Source organism: Lutjanus erythropterus, chromosome 21, assembly GCF_056507025.1.
Source record: "Lutjanus erythropterus isolate fLutEry1 chromosome 21, fLutEry1.hap2, whole genome shotgun sequence".
NCBI lineage: Eukaryota > Metazoa > Chordata > Actinopteri > Lutjaniformes > Lutjanidae > Lutjanus > Lutjanus erythropterus.
The window spans coordinates 22,888,772-22,897,877 of NC_139337.1; positions in this window are offsets into that span (position 1 = coordinate 22,888,772).

The following is a 9,106-nucleotide window of genomic DNA, read 5'->3' on the forward strand; positions in this document are numbered from 1 at the left end:
CATCCTGCACTCACAAATTTACCCACTTTCACGTATTCCCAGTGCCACAGGCCATTGCTCTGATACAGTTGATACAGCTGAGACAAATTTCAAGACTTCCACTCTATTTTTAACACTCAAGAAAGATTCCAGGTGTGGATTCATCTGCCTTTTTCCCCAAGCTGCATGCACGGGCATCCGCTTCTTGCATGTTTAGACCAATGACTGTAAATAAAGATGGACGCCTCCCTCTGCACAGAAATGAAGCCAAAACCTCCCAGCTACGAGTGCTGCCATATTGCCTCATATTGACATCGTTTGGAGCAAGAGACTGTGCAGTAGTGAGAGTCGGAGCTGTGGGATTGAGGTTCTGCCTGTGCAGCTCGCCAACTCCTCGTCATAATGTTATTATAGCTTCAATTAACTAATTAAAACCAAACTGATCAGAAACGTGAACACTTGAACACACATCAGCATAATAAAAACTACTTAAATTGACACAAACCATCTTTGGGGGGAAAAAATTTGTTTGATCTTTTAGTGTGGCTCATCTGCTAACATGGAAGCGGCGGGATTATGACCTATACTGCAGCCAGCCACCAGGGGGCGATCAAGATGTTTTGGGTTCACTTGTGGGGAGCTTTCATGTTGTCCATCTTCATATGAGTCAATGGTCAAGACATAGGCAGGGTCAAAAGATAGCGTAACAGTCAGAGACATTGATTTAACAACATGTTTATTTTTGAGGTTGTAGTTTACAGGTTGAGAGGTGTTTCTTATGTTTTTCCCACCACATTTACAAAAATGAGGAGGGAAGAATATCAGAAACACATTTGAATATAATTATTTTATTAGATTTATTCAACTTGATAATGTTTTTATTCTTTTTTTTATGTAAAGCAAATAGAAATGCCTCAGTGTATGAAAAATCCAAAAGACAAAAAGAACAACAACATTGCCTTGAAATTTTCCACTACATGTTTTTATGGCTGCACATCAGCATAAAATTGAGATATTCTAGATGTCTTGTGCATCATGCTAAACACATTTACCCCAAAATAACCCTGACATGTTTGGTATTTTCAAAAAATGTTGAAGTCTAAACCAGAATACAAAATCACCCTCTGTTTAGCTGCACAGCATGAGTTTGTAGTCATTGCAAATTCAGTTCAGCACCATTATCAACTGGAGTTGTGCATCAATCCGTCTCTGAATTGCTGTGGATCATCAGTTTGCCCGCTGATTTAAAAACAATCCTACAAACACCTACAAAAGTACAAGAGTCTAAAATGTGTCTGTTTCAGAGGAGAAAGACCCGCTGTCATATTATCACCGGTGTCATACTGAGCTTTGTCTGGGCACCGCTGACCTTTGCTCAGCAGAGATGGGGGGATTGGTATTCTCCAGCTGAACCTGACAACATGTTTCTCTTCCAGAGACCCGTGATGATTCACAAACCAAGCAGGCACGGAGATCTAGCTGGACAAATCCTGGCCCGTTGCAGAGTATGAAACCATTCTGCTACGTTTTCTGTAGCCAATTTAACAAAACAGATTGTACCGTGGGAAGGGAGGACGATTCAGTGCGACTATATTTCCTGTGTAATGGCACAGCAGAAGTCTGGTAAATACAATAAACCTAATGAGGCAAGGAGAAGGAGCAGATGACTGAAAGGAGCTCAGTGTCACAACGGGACATGGACAAAAAAAAAAAAAAAAAAACATAATGTCAGGAAATAACAAGCAATACTGTTACAACAGTCTTTTTTGCACAAGGACAAATAATATAAACACATTATCACAAGGATCGCTGTTTTCGCACATTTCACCGAACTCTGTCTTACATGATTAAAGGGGGAAAAAGAGAGATGACACGCCGGTGCAGCCAGAGAGAGACTTATTTTTAAAATGTGAAAGATATTGATAAAGCATTCAGGTCTTAAGCCTCAGTAACTGCCCCCTAAAACCACCTCCGTTGGAAAGCACTGTTTGCGAATAAAATATGTTAACAATTGTTGTACAGTATTTAAAAGATATTTCCAAGTTATTTACAGCTATTTACATATCATTTGTATGTGGTTTTGTACATTATTTTGCAGGTGTCATTTACACCATTTTATGTCAGTTTATGTATAATGTTGTTTAAATAGCATCCTGTTATTGGCGCCATCTTTACACATCATTCCGCTTTCTCCAACCTCCGACTTTCTCTCGATGCATGTCAGCTATCTGCTGATTTGCGTACAGACACACACACTGAAGACAGAATAGTGTGGCTTTCTGGCCACAGATACAGCAGCTAAAGGGTACCTTGTTTTGGGTACCAAATAGTCAGTATGTGATGAGTCGGGATGAGATCGTGTTGAAATATCATGGTATGCTACAACATGAGGATGCTTCACAACATCAACACAACAAAACCAGCCTTTGGCTAACTCTGGTTAATTTACATTTGTTTGAATGCTGATTAAGGTAAATTGTCCCATTTCAAATAATTAAATAGATTAAATCAAAAAACATTAAGATTTCCTTCCAGTGTAACTAAGGGACCTTGTCCAAAGCATGAAAGTCAGCCCCTGAAAGTGAATGGGGACATACTTTTTTTTTATTTTCTGTATCTGTTGATCAATGGAGTAAATCACACAAGTCTATAAACGTACTGTCATCTTTAATCAACTCACCTCCTCTCCAAAGTATTCACTCACCTGTTAAAGTACCACCTCAGCGTTTAATGACATCATTATATTTGTACCGACAGTCTCCGTGGAGGAATTTAGGCTTGACGATCAAACATGAATAAAATCTTTTCATTTAGTTTTTTTTAGCAATCTGTCTTAAACAGCAGCCTGTGGCATTTTAGTCATTTGCACAGATTAATTTTCCTCCCACAGAATCAAAAACTTCCACAATGTTGTTTGCTCCTCTCACAGTGGAGTATCCTGCAGCGATGCATCTATTGTGATGCAACATGACCCATCGCTGACTCAGAAATAACACTGAAGAAAAGCTTCCTGAGCAAAATAATTTGGTGTCTCCTATGCAAAGTCTAGAAATAGCAGAGTTCTTCCTTTTAAAAGCTGCCCATTCACAAATTCACCTTACAAAAGTAAACACATCATTACTCCAGTAGAAGTACAGATATCTGTGTAAAAAAAAGACTCAGGGAAGACTGCTGATTCAACTTTTTTACTCAAGAACAGGTAAAAAAAAAAAATACAGGCTCTGAAATGTACTCAAAGAGTAAAAAGTCGCCCTCATTTTTTGTCTTGTTACATCGTTTTCGTCTTGTTAAGTTGTTTTGTCACGTCTTTGACATACTTTTCACTCTGTTACATCTTGTTATGTTGTTTTTTCGTCTTGTTGTCTTTTACATGGTTTTGGTCTTCTTATGTCTCATTACTGTTTGTTAACGTTGTTTTTGTTTTGTTACGTCACTTTCATCGATACATCTTTTACATACTTTTTGCCTTTTTATGTCTCAAATGCATTAAAACTACAATGTCAAGCCTGTTTTGAAAATGTAAGGAGCAGATATTTGTGTTCAAACATAGGGACTAAAGATAAAAATTAAAAAAATAAAAATAAAATAAATACTATAACTTAACTTTATACATAATGAAGTTCAGATACCTACAAAAAAATCTACTTAAGTACAGTAACAAAGTATTTGTACATTGTTACTTCCCACGTCCGGTTAGGACAGACAGAAAGAGAGCTGTCATGAATCTTTTTGTTTAACAAAGCCAAAAGATTTGTAACGTTGGCACAGACTGATTTCCTGCCTGCTGCCATCCACCTGTCAGCCATTTTGACACCTAAGCTTCTAATATCCCTCAATTTATCTCCTTCAGTGACTATTTTGGACTGTTTGGATGTTCAAACAGTCCTTTTTCCTTCCGTCTGACGCCTCTTCATTGACTCACCGACACGTGCTGCATGCTGACAGACAGATCTTTACATGAGAGACACGAGGTATCCTGTGAATGAATATGGATGGAGCCGTCCATCTGTCCATCTGCCATTAGGCCTCGCTGACACTGAATGCTGACAGCACTCAGCGAGAAGCTGAAAAGAATCTGAAAATGAGCTTGATGGGAATGAGGTGCTAACGTTTTCCCAGGGGAAAAGCAGTCAGGGAATAGTTACAGTCACATTTACACTCCTTGTACAGTAGTCGGGTGTGACATTTGAAAAATTAGCTTTGAGCTTTCTGTCAATGTGCAGAGTGACTGTCAGAATTATCAGATGAAGAGAAAGAGGTGAGGATGAGAAGGAAGACAGGTTCACAAATAAGCATATTCATACATTTCTACTGAGCTGGAGCCTTTCCCAGCATGCACTGGGCAGAGAGCAGGAAAATTCCCTGGACAGCAGGGTTGCCAGTTAGAAGACAAAATGTACCGAGGCTCACATTCAGACCAGTGGGCAATTAGGAGTCTCCGGTCCACCTGACATGCATGTCTTTGGATGTGTGGCGCGAGGAGAGCAGCGTGAAGCAAAACCCACACAGTGACAGCGAGGACTAATTAACGCAAATCAAATTAAAACTGAAGTCACAAGATGTAAATAAAAAATTGCAGTGCAACACCCGTTATTCAGGGGAATAAAATGAGTGTCACTGTGGACATGTACAATCTTTTATTGGACCCATCCATATTATCAACACGACAAATTGTTGTGTACATAGTCCTATGGTATTGTTCTAATAGAAGCCACACAGAGGGTCAGTGTAATACCAGATAAATCCACAGATTCTTTTGCAAAATGCTGATCATTTTGTGAAGTTTAAAGCCACATTATGTAAGGTCTGTATGCGATTTAGCTGCCAGTTTTAGACTGCAGTTCACTTATACAAAATTGATGATTACAATACTTATGATCAAAAACTAGCACATCTAGCAAGTGAAACAACACATACATAAATTATTAGCCCAACAGGCCAGAAAACTCAGAATCTGTCTTGCACTCTTTTATTTCACAAAAGCCAACGACTCAGCCACTCCTCTTCTTTTCTTAGCTTCCTCCATCAGCGTCCTCTTTGGTCTCTTTGTCTCTGCCACGATGTCTGTTGAGGTCATACCCAGCTGTGCACAACGCCAGCGCCACTCCCACTGGCTTCCACTGCTTGGCTATGCGTCTGAGGCGTAGGATCCCTACATTTACCTTTACCCACTTGAATTTATATATAACTTTATGAAGAAATTTAATATAATCAAACTTTGATCTAAGTGTTACTTTATGACATAACAAACCATTCACTTTGCTGGAGCTGCTGGTGGTGTTCCCATTGTGTAGCCTGTTATACATTAAGTCCTGCTCTTCAGCGATGTGAAACATGTGAGCTGCAGTGTGTTCCTATAAAACGATGAGCTCTACAGCACGTCTTGATTTAGCTCTGAAACGCGCTCATCGCTCTTTCTCGTCTCTTCAAATGTATAATTAATGACAACCAGATATATCTTGTCCCTCGGGTGACTTTGAAACATTTAATAAAGCACATGGCACTACGTTAAATCAGATTATGTTACCAGAGTCTACGTCCTCCTAAATACATTTAAGATATTCTGCAAAGCGTTTGCTTTGATTCCTCTCATCTCAAATTTGGAGGTAAATGAATCCTTTGAGGAGGAGATGAAATTATCATTTGAATGCGTATCAGAGAGGAAATCAAAGCTCACCACATGGCCTGTTCATTATTTGAAAAAATATAATGATATCTAGAGATGAATGATGAAGGCAGAGAGCAAGAGGTGTCTGAAATTAACTAAATAACAATAAGAAAATGTGAGGAAATCAGAAACTTTTTAAAAAAAATTGCTGCTTATTTTGCTGTTGTAGAAGTGAAAAAAGTTATAAATGAGTTGGTGTGCAGGTGGTGTTTCTTTTCACCACAAAACTCTTCATTAGAAATGTAAGAACATACTACAGCAGCTACCATGAAGACCACAGTTGGTGGTAATAAATGTACACCTTGGGAATAGTTTTCTACGTCTGCACACTCAACTTCAGATTTCACATTCTCTCTGATGATGCTGCTGACTGACGAAACTACTAAGTGTTGCTGCTCCGTTCATTGTAGTTTGTTGCAGAGCTGCGGGTGTGTCTAGCGAAGATGGCACAGAGGACGGGGCCGAGGGATCGAGACAGACGAGGAGAAGCAGCACCTCTTAGGAAATAATTACCTCTCTCATCCCCCCGCAGCCTCCTGTGGGAGATCTAGCCGTGATGGCTGCCAGTTTGCTGTGTCTAAACCAAAGGCTTTGTTTTTCCCTCTGTGAGCCGAGTTGTTGACAGAGCTTCTCACTATTTACAGCAACATTTTCTCTCTTATACCCAGGACTACAAGCGAAATATGTCTAGCAAGTTTACCATTGGCAATATGGGATATTCTCTGGTGATGGCTCACACACAGGAGGGACCGCACAAAATCAGTCATTACTGCACTTAAGAACAACAAGAAAAGTGTCTGATCTGATCAAAGGGTGTCAAAACAACTTTTGAAGATTTGACAGGTCATCTGGAAACATTTGATTTAGAAGTATTACTTACACTCCTCCCAAAAAATTAGAACTACATGTGAAATTAAAAGGAACACCAGTTTTCAGTCAGCTACCCGATCTGCATACCTGGCTGTCTCCCTCCTCGGCCTCCTCCATCCCATCTTCCCCGGGGACAGAAACCCATTTTGCTTTAGCAACATCACTTGTTTGGTTGTCATGGACATCAGGACCACATCTGGCCTGGACATGGTAGCTGCTATGGTCTCCTTAGTTGTCTCCGTGGGTCGACCAGGAAATTCCCGTCTCTTGCTGTTGCAAACAGCCCACACTGGACCTTTGGCTGGGGCTGAGACTTTTGTCGAGTGTTGCTGCTTGCTGTCGCTGACAATAGTGCAGATGGTGTCCCAGTATGGATCTTTAACTGGAATCTGTGTGGTTCCGTCTTCCTGAGTTCTGCGCAGATGATCTTTCGTCACCATGTTTCTGTTGGATCCCTGCACTTATTTGCTGACTTCAGCAAATCATGAGAAACGGTACTGTGATTTATTGATTAATGATTAACCTCAGCTGACTGACACTTTGACGTGAAGCTCTTGCTCTGGTGTGAGATGCTAAATTGATGAATTAATTGAACTGATTTAAAGCAGACGACTCTCACACCATGGCTTTATCAGAGTAGGAGGGGGAGCTGGAGGAAGGAGGGATGACTGGGTCTTCACTGTGGTGCTTCATCTTCAGCCTGACAGGACACTCTCCATCCACTGGCGCCTGCAAGAGAGATGATGACTGTGGTGACATCACTCTGCTGCAGAGCATTGTGGGCTTTTATGGAGTGATTGTGTAGTCAGAGATGACGACCACTGAGCAGAAACAACTTGGACAGAGAGCGACAGGAAGGCAGCCATCGTCACAACATATAGTAGCTGTTGGGAGTTAAAAATTACGAAACAAAAAGCAGTGGAGTTTCTAATCTTTGCAGATTAAGTCTTGCGGAGGTTGCGATTTTTGACCAATGAGCTTGCTGGATGATAAATAAAGTTTGCAAAAGCAAAAGCCAGGAGAACGTCAATGAAACGCCAGCGCAAACCAAATGCATCACGCAAGCAACTTTGTATGCGTCAGATGCTCGTGTTAATTAATTTGTGGAACGCCTCGTGAATGGACTGTTTCTGAGAAACTCAAGGATGAGTGGTGAGCCTTTCGTTTCCATGGCAACACAGACAATAACGAGAAATCCTTGGTGACCTGATTGGCACCGTCGAGTACCTCTTCACAGAAGACATTTCATCACGACATTTGACTCTGATCAGTTATATTATTTCTCAATTGTTTGTAGTAACCTTTAAGCATACATACGTATATTAAACCTGTCATTCTGTTTAAACTTTGAGAGGTTTGAGGGATATGTCCTTCATTATATCAAATGAAATCAAATGAAAGCTCTGAAATTGATGATTTGCCGCAGCAGTATACATATCAATGCAAACTCAAATCTGTGAATTATTATTGATGTTTTAGATTTGTTCAAAGCATCATATTCCACATACTACCTGTAGCACTTTCATACGAGCTTAACTTTATCAAGAGATTATCATTAAATGTATTAGGTTGAGATTTTGACCACCACTTGAGCAGAAGTTTTCAAACTGCAAGGGAAATTTGAAGCAGAGAAATAATTAACTTATAATTTTTAATTAACATGAATTTTAATGAACATGAAATAAAGTGTTTTTATGCTTAAAATGGTTCAGTTCTGTTGACTCATTGCAATGAGAGGAGGGAATGAAAATTCTGAAATGCAATGACTGAAAATATTTCAGTCGGCATTATCAATCATTTTGATTTAACTGTAATGAATTAGCAGTGTGTAACAACAACTCCAAAACTTTAGGCTCTGATAACCTCCAACATTTGGGTTAAAGAACAAAAAAAATTGTGGCAACTGATCGCCCTAATTATTTTGAGTATCGTGAACTAATTTGGGTTTACAGTGAGGAAGTAAAAAGCAATTAAGTTTGCAAACTTTGTCTTTAACTTCCAGAAATTATTTCCAAAGTTCATAGTAAACATCCATAAACCTTAGAAAAAATTTGCTCCTTATAACTCCAGCAATTTCCTGAGAATAATCACATTTTTAATTTTCTTTGATACCAAAGTAATTCAATGATGGCTGTCTGTCCACACATGATGTTGTCCAGTCAATATAAATAAAGACGACATCATGTAATGTCAACATAAATAAACACAGATACATGGAATAAAATAATAAAAAGATTAAAAAAGATTAACTTCTTCAGGGCAAATGAGGATAAGTAGATGTGTGTGTGTGTGTGTGTGTGTGTGTGTGTGTGTGTGTGTGTGTGTGTGTGAGAGAGACAGAGAGCATGACAAGGTAATGTGTAAATGACCCTGCTGGAGTCACTCTGGCTTCATTAGCTGTGATGTGTACTCTGCTGCACTGGTCATAACTCATTCTCCACTCTGCCTTAAAGACAGGCCTGCACATCAACACAACACCACCGACACACCACCTCTCTCCTCGCTCTCTGGAGACCACAGACTCATTAGAGAGGCCCCACCCGACGGGAGAAGGCAGGTCAGTGGCTACGCTGACGGTTAGGAGTGTGA